We start from the raw sequence: 17185 nt of genomic DNA, 5'->3' as shown, positions 1-17185 counted from the left end.
GAGGAGGGCGGATCAGGAGGTCAGGAGATCGAGACCATCCTGGCTAACATGGTGAAACCCCGTCTCTACTAAAAATACAAAAAACTAGCCAGGTGTGGTGGCAGGCACCTGTAGTCCCAGCTACTTGGGAGGCTGAAGCTGGGGATTTGCTTTAACCTGGGAGGCGGAAGTTGCCTTGAGCAGAGATTGCGCCACTGCACTCCAGCCTGGGCAACAGAGCAAGACTCTGCCAAAAAAAAAAAAAAAAAAAAAGGAAGAAAAGATTAATTTAAAAAATTAAATTTAAAAAATGTAAAGATTAAAGAAATAAAAGACCAAGCAGGGACTTCAACTTGCAGTTCTTTTTTTTTTTTTGAGACGGAGTCTCACCCTGTCGCCAGGCTGGAGTGCAATGGCATGATTTCAGCTCACTGCAAGCTCCACCTCCTGGGTTCGAGCGATTCTCCTGCCTCAGCCTCCTGAGTAGCTGGCACTATAGGTGCCCACCACCACACCCAGCTAATTTTTGTATTTTTAGTAGAGACGGGTTTCACCATGTTGGCCAGAATGGTCTCGATCTCCTGACCTCGTGATCTGCCTGCCTTGGCCTTCCAAAGTGCTGGGATTACAAGCGTGAGCCACTACTCCTGGCCAACTTAAACTTTTCAAAGGAATGAGGATATTGCTGGATATGCCACTGAGGTGCTAGTAACAAACTAGGTTGTGTACATGTTATAAAGGAACCCCAAGACTCCAATTTTTCTTCTAATCATTTATATAGCTTATAAAATAGGGATCATGGAATGGGTAAACACATGGTGATTTCTTAGCTTTGCAGACTTAAGGGATGTTTACTGTAAGTTGGTGCAAAAGTAATTAAGATTTTTGCCATTAAAAATAATGGCAAATAAAACTGAACTAAAACCAAATTTAGTTTGAAGACGGGGGAAATCTTGTAAAGTTAACTAAAGTCATGTCACATCTACCACAGAGAAATACAGTGCATTGGTCCCTTTTCAAATGGATATTACTTGGCTTGTTGCTACAGGAGGCTAAATTAGAAGCTTCCTGAAGACAGGAATTCTGTGTATCATTTTGTTCCTTTTTTTTTTTTTTTTTTTACCCCAATGCTAATTACAGAGAATGACACATTATGAGCACTCAACTTATTTTTAAATAAACAAGTGAAAAGTAATTGCAGTTTTTGCCATTAAAGGCAATGGCATTTGGTTTTTACTCATTTTACTCATAAAAGGCAATGTTTTGCCTTTAATGGCAAAAATTGCAATTACTTTTGCACCAACCTAGTAGCTTTACATGGGAAGGTTCACTGCCTCCATTATTGCTGTCCAATTACTAATTTTAAGTTGGAGTTGCAAAATTCTCTTTAGGTTGCAACATGAAAGAGACAAAACCCAGCGGCATAATCAGGCGGAACACCTCACAACTTTGAGAAGGGCAAGGTAAATAATTTCCAGCTAATCTGTACTTGGACCAATCATTTTGCTGAATGTACTGGGGCAAGCAACCTCCTTGAGGAATATGGTTGATGAACACTGGTTTAAAATCTGAGCTTCTGAAATAAATCAAATGGGAAGATTGACAATAGATAATAGGACTAAACCGAAGTTATAATCCAAACTTACTCAGTTTTCTCTGTAAAGTGTTCAGCCCTTGAAATATAAGGGGTATAGTGAGAATAACAGCTTTTGATTTGTTATAATAATGATGATGAAGCCTGTAATCCCAGCACTTTGGGAGTCTGAGACGGGCGGATCATAAGGTCAGAAGATCGAGATCATCCTGGCTAACACGGTGAAACCCCGTCTCTACTAAAAAAAAAAAAATACAAAAAACTAGCCGGGCGAGGTGGCGGGTGCCTGTAGTCCCAGCTACTCAGGAGGCTGAGGCAGGAGAATGGCATAAACCTGGGAGGCGGAGCTTGCAGTGAACTGAGATCCGGCCACTGCACTCCAGCCTGGGCGACAGAGCGAGACTCCGTCTCAAAAAAAAAAAAAAAAAAATGATGATGATAAAATGATATTTGTTAAGTGCATTTGTGTATTTTACATGTCCAACTCATACTAATTGTTACATTCCAAATAAACATTTGTTGTTTAAAACTCATTTAGAAATGTTTGAGAATTGTTTCTTTGAGAAAGCTGTTGACAATACGAGCTCTCATGGATTGTTGCTTTGAGACGGACGCTTTGACAATATCTATAAAAATTACATGTATTTCCTTGAATCAAAAATTCCTATTTTGGCTATTTTAGTGTATAAATATTCATACAAGTATAATGTAAATTACTGCATTATTTTCAAGTGGGAAAACTAGAAGTATCCTAAGTGTTTATCAACAAGCTTCTTTATAAGTAAATTATGGAATGTTTATAGTGGAGAAGTAAAAACTACAGGCTTTGGAGTCAGAGACTCAGTTTGGATTTTAGCTCTCCCTAGCTGTGGGAACTTGATCAAGATTCTTCACTTGCATAACTCCATTTTTTTCACTTGTAAAATAGAGAAAATAATATAACCTATGTATTGGTGGCTATGAGTGACGCTTTAGTTAAAGTACACAATTATTTAGCATGGCATCTAGCAATGCAGTGAGCACTCAATAAGCATTACTATTCTTTTTATTATGATTATTATAACCACAGTATGGACTACTATGCAGGTATTAAAAATGATAAAATAGCTTAACTTGTGCTGGCATAGAGAGATGCCCATAGCCATACAACACATCACCAACGAATCTTCTCTTTCTTATGAATGCGCATTCTCATGCCCAACCCTGCTTGACTGCAAATTCTGTGAGGGTGTATGCACCAATCCTAGCTTATTCTCCATGGTATTGCCAGCACCTAGAAAAATGCCAAGCCATTCCATAATATTTTATGGAATGAACAGATGTATACATGAGAGCATTAATTGTTTATCTGTATATTAAAAAGTCAGACGCAATTACAACAACTGCTGACAGTGCTTTCCTCTGAGGAGTAAAATTAGGAAAGTAGATTTTCATCCACTTTTATCTTTCTCTATTGTTTGGAATTCTTATATTAAGTAATGACAAAAGATATTCTCATGTCCAGATGATGAAAACATAACTGAAGCTATAAGCACAACTATGTAAAAACGTGTATGCCTACAAACAGGAACTAGAAAGAAATGGGAGGTATAAAATGGATGATGTTTTGGCTAGCACTATTGTATTTTCTTTCTTCATTGCCTTTGTTTTACCCTAATGATGTAGTTTTAAAATATTTTAAGTAGATTATATTCAAATATTATAAGAAATAAACACTCAGAGATGAATTCATTTTCTATTATTTTACTGTAAGAAAATTCACTATTGGTTTTAAAATCTGAAATAACTTTATTATAAAGGTTATAGAAGTTTCTTATATAAATTTTGGAAAATACAGAAAATTAATTTTTTAAAATGTATAAAATATATTAAAGATAGAAAATATCTTACCACTTAAAGATAATCTCTCAAATACAATGCTAATATAATGTTATCTAGACAAAGTCAAAATTGAAATGCAGAGAGAATGCAATCACAGAATTTAGTTCAAAGACTGGAGAAATCTTGTAAAGTTAACTAAAATCATTACAACAGAGATCTACCACAGAGAAATATAGTGCACTGATCTCTTTTCAAACTGATACTCATTGGCTTGTTGCTACAAGGGGGCTAAATTGGAAGCTTCCTGGATACAGGAACTCTGTGTATCCTTCTGCGACTTTTTTTTTTTTTTTTTTTAACTCCAGTGCTAATTACAGAGACTGGCACATTGTGAGCACTCAACTCATTTTAAATAAACGAATCATCTTTTAAATGTAAGAAATAAATTTAAAAGAAGGAACAGAAAGAGACTAGCAAAAAAGAAGGAAGGGGAGGGGAGGGAAAGGAAGAAGGAGGGAGGGAGAGAGGGAGGGAGCGAAGGAGGGAAGGGAGGAGAGAGGGAGGGGAGAGAATGGAGAAAAAAGAATACAAGGAAGAAAGGAAATATTAGAGAGTCTGAAAGAAAATGGAGAGATGGGATGAGTCAGAAATTGCCCTTTCTATCTTTCTATTTCTCCCTTCTGTGCTTACAGCAGTTACACAAGTCATACACACTAGGTCTTTTTTCAGAGGCTGACTTCAGTAGCAGCTATGGCAACACTTTCAGAATTTATTAGCTTCTGGAAAAAAAGGATGAGACTTGAGAGAGCCTACAACAACATTTATTCTGGACCTCAGTCTAATCTGAAGCTACACATCTGGGAAGGTAGGAAGTCAAAAGGCCCAATTCAGCCTTTCAGTTGTGGCAAAGGGCAGATGGCTTCTTTACAAATAACATGAGCAAAAACGACAATAGCTAGTTCAACTTGACACCCTATTTGTTAGCAGTTAAGTAAAACACAGAGATAAATCATGCCCAGAGTGAAGAAGAATAAGCAGCAGGTTACTTGGCATAAATCTAATTATGCATTCTAAAAAGAGTCTTACTTTTTATTCTGTTCGGAAGATGGGAGCAGGAGGTGAAAAAGAGGACAGGAAAATAGCGAGCTATACTTCTTTAAGGCTTTTAGTTCTTTGTCCATTTTGATCTCTCTTGAAGATGCTTGGCAAATCCATTTTGGAAGGGCAACAGCAAAATTATGAAGCATTTTTAAAGGAAGATTGGTTCTTAAATCCAGCAGGGATAGAAGAATACATACTTTCCTGTCAAGCTATACGCTTACTCTTGAGAGTAAGAACTCTAGGGGTGTGTGTGTGCGTGTGTGTGTGTGTCTATATGTATATCTGAGACATGAAGAGTAGGTGAGGTTGCTCAAAGGATTGGAATAAAATCAGGGTGTAAATTATAGATTATCATAATTCTTCAGGATAAATTCAAATTCCTTCACAGTCTGTGTCTTGCTTGCTTATACAGGCTCATCTTCTATTTTCTATTTCTATGCATTTATACTGACCTTCTCACTTCCATCCTAAGAAACCGTGTTCATTCCTGCTTTATATTTTTAAATATGCTGCTCCTTCTGTGTGACATGTTCTTCCAATTTCTGTATATCTCTCCAAGCTCCATTTATAAAAGTTTTGTTATTGTCACCTTCCCCAAAACCCTCAAGTAGGGTGAATTGCTGACTTGGTTGCTTCCTCCACTGTGATCTTACTCATCTTTGTTCAGGTGTCTACCACAGAGTTTTATCGTCTGTCTCTGTCTCTATATGTAGACTTCTTTACCAGTAGACCTTGAAATTCTCAAGGCCAGCAGTGATGATCTTATTTTATCCCCAATATCTAGGTAATGTCCGGCATAAAGGATACACTTACTAGAGATATGTTACATAAACCACATTGAGGAGCATTCAGATTCTGACCATTCCAAGGAAGATGGCTTCATGCAACCTCAGCTCCTGAGATGAAAGAGTGAGCCTGGGAGAAATGCCCTGGCATGTCCGACATCTGGCAGAACGACCAAGCAAACACTGAGGAAGAAAGCGTAAAAAACCAAAGAGACGGTGGGCCTTGGCATGGACTATTTGCACTCTCTACAGATTACAACTGGGGGCAGAGCACTAACAGGACTTGATGGGCAGCAGAGTCCAATAAATGAGAGAGAACAAAGACCATGGGTTCAGCTTGGTCCCTTGATCTCATGTGAAATAACATGCTTGGGTGGATCATACTTGATTGTGATCCTGGGGAAATAACTGAAATCTCTGTGCTGCTTTCTCAACTATAAAATGTGTCTATTGTGAGGATGAAATACATTCATAGGTGTAAACACTTAATGATAGTTCCTGGCATGGAAATAGACAATTTCATAACTCACTGCACCAGTGAAATTCTAAAATCCAAGGTGACCAAGGTAGGAAGCAGAATCCAGCTAAGGCACAAAGTTCAACAACTCACTCCCAGCCCAGATCCCCTCTGCTTATTTTCTTTGGGATGATATGGACCTAAGCTGTGTGAAAATTCAACTTTTAAAGGTGAATCTGTGTTTGGGGCCTAAAGAATAAAAAAGCTATGTAGAAAATGAAACAAGTAACATGACCTGCCAGTGCTTTGTGGAACTTACTGAGTGCTGTAAGTGTGGAATAAACTGTGGGCATGTGTTACCTGCCTAAGAGGCTTCCATGCCCCAGATGATATTGCTGAGGAAAATGGGGGTGTATTTTCCCAGTCAATAGGAAAATTGCTCTTGTTTCCTCTGCTGCACAGATTGAACTCAGGGCAGCCAAGGCTGACATATTGAATGAGGTTCTTCACTACTTCACTTCATTGTGTGATTTTTAATGGTTTGAAATGACTCAGGGGAAGTTACATGTTTATGGGGACAGGTGCTGGAAAAAAAAACCAGGAACCACAATGGTAGTATTAGAGGTAGCTCCTGAGTCACCATTCTCATTTATTTACAAAGCGTGTCTTAAATAACAAGTAGGTAATTAGAAGAGTTCTAGTTCTGTTCATGGCAGAGTAGCTTGTATTGGACTAGCCCTCTTGCCAATAACAATTATAAATTCTGAACTTGAAGCCTTGGAAGGCATTGGAGAGAACATAAAATCAGGAGTACACTGGAGGAGACTTGACCTGTGAAAGACAATATACAAATTAGCTGAGATTCACATTTATCCAACTTTTCCCCTAAGGGCATGCCCTAAGTTGCATGGAAGTAAGGGATAGAGTTCAGACCAAAAGCATCAGTCTGACTGTACTGGGCAGTCAGAGATTGGATCTCGAGCTGCCAGCACAGCTAGGAATTAAATGATGGTGGGGGAAGGTATTCTGGAAAGGAGTTAGTCATGTATGATGGAGCACATATCTGCCTAAAAATTCCTCTTAAATATTTGGCTGACTCTAAACCTATGAATGCTAGGGTAAGTCTCCAAGGAGAAGTCAATCAAACGCACAGCTGGAAGCAAAGAATTGAGCAGAGATGTCAGTAGGCTAAGTGCTGGGGAGACAGAGTTTGGAGTTCAAGTTCTACCAGGTTAGAGTGAATTAGTAAACAGCTAAGACTTCCCAGTAAAACCTCTGAAGGGTCGTGCCTTAGAAGTAAGGACCATATCCCAGAATTAAGAGCTGTGTCTTTACAGAACCAAAATAAACCTTCCCTAATAAAGCCCTAAAACCAAATCTTTTCAGAAATGAGATAGTGTCAGTAATTTAGCATTTACTGAAACAAAAATCAACACCCTAGAGGAAAGTAATAAAAGCCAGAATCTCTATGATACATCTTCTACAAGAAAATATACAGTTCAATTTAAAATAAAAAGTTACCAAACAGAAAAAAAATACTATATTTCAAGAGAAAATATAGTCTACAGGAAGAGACCCACAGATGTTGGAATTAACAGATAAGAACTTTAAAATAATTCTCATAAATATGTTAAGGAATTTAAACTAAAAGATGGATTGCCAATGACTTAAGAGATGAGCAATTTCAGGAGAGACATGGAAACTCTGAAAAGAACCAACAGTAAATCTTAGCACTGAAAGATAAAATATTAGAAAAAAATGTTGTTAATAAGATTAGAAGCAGATCAGAAACTGTATCAGAAAGGAGCAGTAAATTTGAAGTCATGTAAATAGATGCTATTAAAATCAAAGTACAGAAAGAGGGAAAAGACTGAAAAAAGAAGGAAGAAAGCTTCAATGACTTGTAAGACAATCAAACAAACTTTTGTATAACTGGGATCTCAAATGGAGGGCAGAGACAAAATAGAGCAGAAACGTATTTAAAAATTCTTCAAATTTGATAAAAGCCAAAATCCACTAATCCAGGAAGTTAAGGTAACTCCATGCAGGATAAATACACAGGAAGCCACAACTAGGCATATCATGATAAAATGGTTGGAAATCTCCGATGTAGAAAGAAATCTTAAAAGCAGCCAAAGAAAAACAACAAATTATAAAGGAACAACGATAAGAACAATGCCTGATTTCTCACTGAAAATCACAGAGGCCTGAAGCAATGGTACAATATCTTTAAAATGCTGAAAGCAAAAAGAAACTGTCACCTTAAAAATTTATAGCCAATAAAAATATCTTTCAGAAATCAAAATAAATTAATGATAGTTTTAGATAAAAGGAAGCTGAGAAAATTCATTTCCAGTTCTGTAGATAAAAAGGAATAATACCTGGTGAAAATTTTGGATCTATGGGAGGAAATGAAAAGCACTAAATCAAGCCTGTAATCCCAGCACTTTGGGAGGCCGAGACGGGCGGATCACGAGGTCAGGAGATCGAGACCATCCGGGCTAACACGGTGAAACCCCGTCTCTACTAAAACTACAAAAAACTAGCCGGGCAAGGTGGCGGGCGCCTGTAGTCCCAGCTACTCAGGAGGCTGAGGCAGGAGAATGGCGAGAACCCGGGAGGCGGAGCTTGCAGTGAGCTGAGATCCGGCCACAGCACTCCAGCCTGGGTGACAGAGCGAGACTCCGTCTCAAAAAAAAAAAAAAAAAAAAAAAAGAAAAGCACTAAAATAGCATGCATGCAAATATAAAAGACCTGTTATTTCTCATGTGGTATTTTTAGAAAGATGATTGGTTAAGGCAAAAATAATGACTGTACTGTTGAGGTTATAGAACAGTAATAGCACAAAGGATGGAAGGGGTGTTAAATTAAATTATGTTGTTTTAAGGGTCTTAGATTATAAATGCAGTGACTTAATATTAATTTAATGTAGACTTCCTATTAAGGATTCATGTTTTAATCTCTATCTAGAGCAATCACACACACACACAAATATTCAGAGTTATCCTTAAAAAGATAGTAAAGAAAGTTAAATGATACTAAAATATATTTGATTAATTGAAAAGAAGACAAGAAAGAAAGAACCAAGAAATAACAGGTGAGACAAATAAAATGCAAGTAACAAGATCGTGGAATTAAACCCACTCATATTAATAATTAATTTAAAAAACATACAATAATGATAAAGGGGTCTATTCAACAAATGGACATAATAATCCTAAGTATGTAACGCCTAAAACAAAGCCAAAACAGAACTAAATAGACAAATCCATGATTATCACTGGAAGTTTTAACACTTCTTTCTCAATAATTGATAAAGCAAGTAAAAAAAATTTAGTGATGATATACAAGATTTGCATTACACAATCAAGCAACTTTATCTATTTGATGTTTATAGAATATTTCATCCAATAATAATATAATATATATACTTCTCAAGTAAACCTGAAATGTTTGTTAAAAATATTGTATATTGGGCCATAAGAGTATTTTCTCTCACCACAGTGGAAGTTAATTAGAAACTGGTAAAAATAAGATATTCAGGAATTGCCCAACCATTTGGGAATTAAGAAACACAGGTAAATGATCCATTTGTAAAGAAGAAATCACAAAATAAATTTGAAAATGTTTTAAACTGAAAGATAATGAAAACACAATAAATCACAATTTGTGACATAAAGTTAAAACAATGCTTGGAGAAAATTTGTAGCTTTAAAAGCATATATTAGAAAAATAATAAAAACCTATACTTTATTAAGCTGGGGCAGAGGAGAGTAAATTAAACTCAGACTCAATATAAAACAGGGTTGACAATCAATGAATTAGAAAATAGTTTATCCCCCAAATTGAGAAAGTATAGAAGCTAAAGTTACTTCAAAGATAAGATTAATAAACTTGATAAAATCTACCAAGAATAATCTAGATATGGAGAGTGAGAGAAAACACAAACTAGCAATATGAAGAATGAAAGTAGGGTTCATCATTATTGATACTGATAACTATATAAATTATAATAAAGTAATAAAGGGATATTATGAACAACTTTTCAATAAATTTGACAATATTATGAAATGAACAAATTCCTAGAAAAACACAAGATATAGAAAATCTAAATACCCCTGTTCTATTAAAAAATACATTTTATAATTTAAAAGTTTATATTTAAAAAGATAACTCCAGATCCAGATGGCTTCACTGGAGAATTATACTAAAAAAATTAGAAGAAATAATAGCAACTTGGCATCAAAAGTAGAAGAGGAGAGAATACTGTCTAACTTATCTATGAGTCCAGCATAACTCTGATACAAAAATCCAAAAAACCCAATACAAGGAACAAAACTACAAGCCATTATTTCTCATGAGCATACAAGCAAAAATCCTTAATAAAACATTAGTAAATCAGACACTGCAATATATAAATACACACACACACAACATAATATTAGTAATATCAAATCCAGCAACATACCAAAAGAATAACAATATGTTGACCTTAAAATGCAAGTTGGCTTAATGTTTGAAATCAGACAACTTGCCATATTAACATAATAAAGTAGAAAAGTATAAAATCAACTTGTTTGAGGCAGAAAATGCATTTGAAAAAAAAATCAACACACATTCATGGAATAGAAGGAAACTTTCTCAATGTCATAAAGAACATCTATTAAAAATCTATGAATAACATCATATTTAATGGTGAAATATTAACTGACACCTTTAAACTAGGAGAAGGATAAGAATATCCATCTTTACTACTTCTACTCACCATTGTCCTGAAAACCCTGGCCTGGCAATAAAGAATAAATAATAAAAGATTAAAAAAAGAAAAGGAAGAAAAAAACTGTTGTTATTTACAGATGACATATCCCAAATCTACAAAAATGTAACTAGAACTAATAATATAACAAAATTAGAGGATGCTGGGTTCACTTACAAAATTTATCTGTGATAGAAACAAACAGGTAGAAAATAAAATTTTAAAAATACCATTGATGGCCGAGTGCGGTAGCTCATGCCTGTAATCCCAGCACTTTGGGGGGCCAAGATGGGTGGATCATCTGAGGTGAGGAGTTCAAGACCAGCCTGGCCAACATGGTGAAACCCAGTCTCTACTAAAAATACAAAAACTAGCCGGGCGTGGTGGCAGGTGCTTGTAATCCCAGCTACTCAGAAGGCTGAGGCAGGAACCTGGGAGGTGAAGGTTGCAGTGAGTCGAGATCACATCATTGTACTCCAGCCTGAGTGACATGAGTGAAACTCCAAAAATACAAACAAACAAACAAACAAAAAAACAAAAAAACCCATTGACAACCATAATGAAAATAAAAAATAATTAGAAATAAATTTAAGGAAACCTTTGTAAAATTTCTACATGGAAAATTATAAGACACAAGTGAGAGTTTTTCAAAAAAACACTAAATGCATGGAGAGAGATAAAGTGTATTGACAAAAAGAATCAATATTAGTGAGATGTTAATTTTCTCCAAGTTAATCTATAGATTCAACCCAATTGTAATCATCATCCAAGCAGGCATTTGGTAGACATTTACAAGCTCGTTTTAAAACTTATATAGAAATGTTGAGGGCTTAGGACAACCAAAACAATCTTAAAAAAGAACAAAGTTGGAAGACTACTGATTTCAAGAAACATTATAAATCTTCAGTAATGTAAGCAATATGAATAGACATGTAGATACATGGAACAGAATAGATTATCCAGAAATAGACTCCCTCTATTGATTTTTAACAAAGGCACTAAGATAATTATATAGAGAAGAGATGTATTTTTAACAAATGATGGTGAAAGAAATGGATATCTGTATGGGAAATAATGAATCTCAGTCTTTTCTTCACAACATACACAAAAATTAATTTGAGTTGGAGGATGGATCTAAACATAATAGTTAAAATAATAAGGTTTCTATATGAAAATATAGGAGAGTTCCTTCGTGACTTTAGGCTAGGCAACTGTTTCTTAGACAGGACAAAACATAGTAAGAATAAAAGAAAACCTGATAGATTGGACTTACTTAAAATTAAGAACTCTTATTTACAGGAGACTTGTTAATAAAATGAAAAGGCAGGTCCACAAACTGGGAGAAAGTATTTGTAATGCATGTAACTGACAATGTATGTGAATCCAGAAAATGTAAAGAATGTTTACAACTTCTAAAAAACATGAAGGAATTTTGAGTGCATATTGCCAAGTGAAAGAATCCAATCTGCAATGACTACAAACTCTACGATTTCAACTGTCTGACATCTTAGCAAAGGCAAAACTAGAGAGACAGTGAAAAAGTCAGTGGTTGCCAGGCATTTAGGGCGAAGGGGAAAGGGATGGACTGGTAGGGCACAAGGCATTTTTAGGGTGGTGTGAAATTATTCTTCCTGATACTGGAACGGTGGCTACATGACATGGTACATTTGTTAAAATCCATAGAACTGTACAACACAGAGAGTGAACCCTAATGTAAACTATGCACCTTAATGAATAATAATATATCAATATTGGTTCATGAATTATAACAGATGTACCAAAATAATATAAGATATTAATAATAGAAGAAACTGTGTACCAGGGAAAAGAGGGTAGATGGAAGCTCTTTGTACTTTCAGTGCAATACTTCTGTAAACCTAAAACTGCTACAAAACAAAAGTCTATTTGTTAACAATAGAGAGCTCTGTCTTTTGAATAAATCATGTTTGGGAGATGCTAGGTTAAACAAAATTAAACTAGTTTTTTTACTAAAGATCTTTCCAGAGCCTTTTACTATGCTGATCTGTACTGGATTCTCTATGAGGGAGATTGTGAGTGCAGCTTTTCCCATAGTTGCTTGACTGAAAACTTGTCTTTTAAAAGTAGTTAAGGAACTTCTATTCTTCAGAACACATTTTGGGAGTAATGTAACATAGCAATGAATAATTTTAAATACATTTTCTATGTATGCCTGAATAGAAAATGATGCCACATATAAGGCAATCTCTTCTTTTTCCAATAACAAAAGTCTTAAAAAATTATTATTTTGACCAACTTTAAACATCAAGGTTTGGAAAATATATTTGAAATAATCAACTCTCAATTTATAATATTTAATTTCTTAATTTACTTATAAGTACATGTGAAAAGTGATAAATATATTACCTTATTTCACTCATATTTAACTAAACAACTTTATTCACATTTTTCACATGCATCTTCAACATTCACCTCTCTGACAGTGGGTATCAATAGGCAAGGTGACCCTAGATGTAACATGTTAAAAATGGCAGAACTTCCCTCAATCTCAGCCTCTGAATGATGCTTGCAGAAGAATCATCAACACACAAACACCCCTCAGGGCTCTTATGAAAGCAAGTTTCATCCCAGATTCCATAACCTAAATCAGGTCTGTATGCAGTGGAGTCTCCTTGGGTCTACTTCCTCAGGTACAGTTCCTCTCAGTCTGACTATTTGTGAACTAAAGAGTTTTCTGCTCCCTACCCACCAGACAAAAAAATGGTACCAATACAATAATCAACACAGTCATCTTGGAAGCAGCATAACAGTTTTCTACAATGGAATTGCCATTCTTGCTTTCACCTAAGTTGTTTGAGACAGAGAACTAGCACTTTTTTGGATTTATATATATAATACTGTCACTGGAAATTTTATCCTGAGTCATATTGTTCCAACCCATTCACATAATAGATATCCAATCTATTTATTCTGCAAGTGCATGCTTTATCTCTATAACATAACCACTTAAGGTATTGATTTTTAAAGAACACTTTAAAATCAAATTAAAAAAATAAAATTTAACATATGCACCGTGAGACTATACACTAAGAAATCATTGTGAAATAATTTGTTTCCTTTTGTTATTAAGACTTTTGAAACCGGTTTTACCGGTTTGACCGCCATACAACATTCCAAACTAGCACTGATTATAGTCATTTCAAGCTAGTGTTTTTTCCTCCAAATTATACCACATCATCTAATATAAAATGCTTGTTTGAATGTTTTGTAACGTTCGAATGATTTGACTATAAGGCATGTTCTTCCTTTCTGAGTACTAATCTTGAAAAACACAACTTGCTTTATATTAAGACATTGTATTAGTTTGCTAGAATTGTCATAACAAATACCACAGACTGGGTTGCTTAAGCAACAGAAACTTATTTTCTCACACTCCTGGAGGATGGAAGTCCAAGATCAAAGTGTTGGCAGGTTTGGTATTCTTCTGAGGCCTTTCTCCTTGGCTTGCAGATGGCCTGGAATCTCAGAATGTGACCATATTTGGGAAGAAAAGATCTTTGTAAATGTGATTCAGATTAAGAATTTTGAAATGAGATCATCCTGGATTAGGATGGACCATAAATCTAATGACAAGTGTTCATATAAGGGAAAAGAATGGAAGAAGACACACTGAGAACGTTATGTGAGGACAGAGGCAGAGATTGGAGCAATGCACCTACAAGACAAGGAGCACCAAGAATTGCCAGCAGCCACCAAAGTTGGGTCACAGGCATAGAACAATTCTCCCCCAAAGCCTCCAGAAAGAGCCAGCCCTGCCAACACCTTGACTTTGAACTTCTGGACTCCAGAACTGTGAGAGAATGCAATTCTGTTGTTTTAAGCCTCTCCGTTTGTAGTGATTTGTTGCAGTTGCCACAAGAAACTAATATACCTGAACATCATATTCTGGAGTCACCACACTTGATTCCCTTTCTCTTACTTTCCATAAAAATGTGGATGCTCACGATGTTCACTTCAATTCCCCATATGGTCCTAAATCATCCCAAAAAGATGCCACTAAATTCTGTCTACTGAAGGAAAACATTGGGCCAATTCATTTCATCTTATGTCATTTTAATTGTAAAAGAAACCCATTAGCAATGTAATAAGGTAGGGATCTGGAGGATGAAAATTGAATCTGTTTTAATGTCACTACTTATCACAATAGGTTACTTGCATATTCCCTTCTAGTCATAAACATACAGATGCATATATAATGCAAATATGCACTCACAGCTGCAATCATGTCATCATAGATTGTGCTTAAAGGGTACTCCAAGATAGTGTTCTTACCACAAAAAAAAGTAGGTGATAACTTAATTAGCTTGATTTAATTATTCTATAATATATACATGTATCAAAACATCACATTCTTCCAAATTTATAAAATGATTATTTGTCAATTAAAAATAAATTTTTATATACTGACCATAAAAGAGTACTCCAAGGTAAAGGCTTAAATGAGTTTGTTGCATCTTTTGTATCATAACTAGTGAAGATAACTAATTTTACACATTTAATATAAAAAACAGAGCTTGGTCTAGTCCTTTAAGAACATTAGATGTTGGTTACATGAATACAGTATGTTTTTATGGGATGGCTGAACCTCATAAAACAGTTATGAATAAATAGCACACATCTAAATTGTCAGGTCTTTTTGTAAAAAGACCCAATTCAAAACAAAATTAGCAGGAAGAGGTGATAACCAAGGCATAATTGTATAAAATGTGAGTTTTCTCAACTTAGGAAATAGCATCTTATTTTTGCTGTCATCAGCTAATTGTGATATATATAAAGAATGTCATAAATTTCCCCACTGGGTAACTGTGAAAGACATCATACATGAAATCATATTTTATGGTTCCTCTAACAATATCAGAACCAGAGATTCATGGGCTACCAATTAACTGCAAGTCTTGCTATCTGTTGACTGTGTTTACTTTTTTGATACCTGGAAGTAGACTGATAAATCCTCATATATGCCTTTCAATCTGCACACTGAAAGAAGTCAGCTGTCTGGCAGGCATGCACAATCCATGTGGTCTGGTGTGATCATTCTGTGACTCATCCTAGAACTCTCACTTCTGCTGCCATCCCTATGGTCCCGTCCTTCCTGCAGTAGTCATTACCCATAGCAATGAATCAAAGAATCAACATAAACTATTTTGTAAGCCAGACTCACAGCATTTGGTGTTAGGCAGTTCTTGGCTTTAACAGGCCTTTCTCCTACTTTATAGCTGGGAAGTCTGTGTCTGGGTTCTTCTGACTCTCCTATGAGACTTGAAAACATTGACACTGATCCCTGAAAGGCTTGTCAACACTCTCTAAAAAATCAGGTTGCAATCTGTGAAATGAATGAAACAAAAGGTGACCCCTTCCTCTAGTCACTCATTCCACAGTATAATAACAAATATGTTGGAATAATGTTTGAATGCTAGGAAACATGCTAAAGGTTTCATAGTCATGATCTCATTTAATCCTCACAAGGACCCTGAGGATTGTCTCCATTTTACAGAAGATGAAAACGGAGTTTAGAGAAGTTAAGAAATTTGTAGACTTAACAAGAAGTGGAGACAGGCTTCTGACTTGAGTCATTTTTGCTGCAAAACCTATGTTCTAGCCACCACCCCGTGTTGCTTCCCCAATGAACCAACTAAAAGACCACCTGAGTATCCACTTGTTCTTTTCCAATTTTGTCCTCTAATTGTACTAATGATCATTCATATCTTGCTCTGGGAATGAATAGTAGATCAGAGGACTTGCCATAATACATCTTTGGTCTGAAAGGAATTAAAAAGTGTCTCTACTTTTAGATCTTGGCAACCATACTAAAGTCATCAAGAAATGTACGTTTCCGTGCAGTTTTGTAATTACTGTTTGCATATTCTTAAAGGATTCTTCATGTTCTGTTTGGGCAGGCGATGCATTTTTCTTCAAACGTCTTGGCCTGGCTTTATTTATTGAGGACATTTTCTCTTTATTATGAAAATCCTTTAGATGACCTACACTAAATAATTATAGGCTGGCATTTGACACCATGTAAGACTCTACCAACAAGCTATCGATTTCTGGATTTTCCCATGTACAAGGGTATCTTAATCCCAAGCATTAGTCTTTCTTTGCACATTTGTGAGAGCTGTCTGATAGTGAAAGCAAAAATGAAGCCTTCACTTCCTCTATAAATATTTGTGCAGTGACCTCTGACTGTTGGCCAGCCTGCCTGCCAACACCCCATTAGAAGTCATCCCTTTTACAATCAACTACTATCATTTGATAACCTCTTGGGGTTAAGAGTACAGATGTGAGATCTCAGAGATTCCTGATGGGAATACTTCATATTCTAAGTATGTTTGCCCTTGAAAATGACATCACCACAGGGATACATTTTTCACATAATTTGGCTACCATGTTATGAAAGCTTCCTTAGAAATATAAAGAAACAAGTACTCTGCAGCTCAAACAAATTTTATTCAGAATCCAGGAATAAAAGAAAAAAATCTTACCATATAATTAGGCTTAGATGGTTTTGGTATGGCAAAGTGACAAGGACAGGCCCAAAATAGTGTCATTACAAAGACTGCATTATATAACTTTTTGTATAAAACTCTAATGATATAAAAGCTGACAGTAAATAGTTTTTGCTTAGAAGATACTTTTTTTTTTTTTTTTTTTTT

The sequence above is a fragment of the Rhinopithecus bieti genome, unplaced genomic scaffold (assembly GCF_001698545.2).
Source record: "Rhinopithecus bieti isolate Rb0 unplaced genomic scaffold, ASM169854v2 scaffold_8760, whole genome shotgun sequence".
Taxonomy (NCBI): Eukaryota; Metazoa; Chordata; class Mammalia; order Primates; family Cercopithecidae; genus Rhinopithecus; species Rhinopithecus bieti.
Note: the sequence above shows the minus strand (reverse complement) of the source record.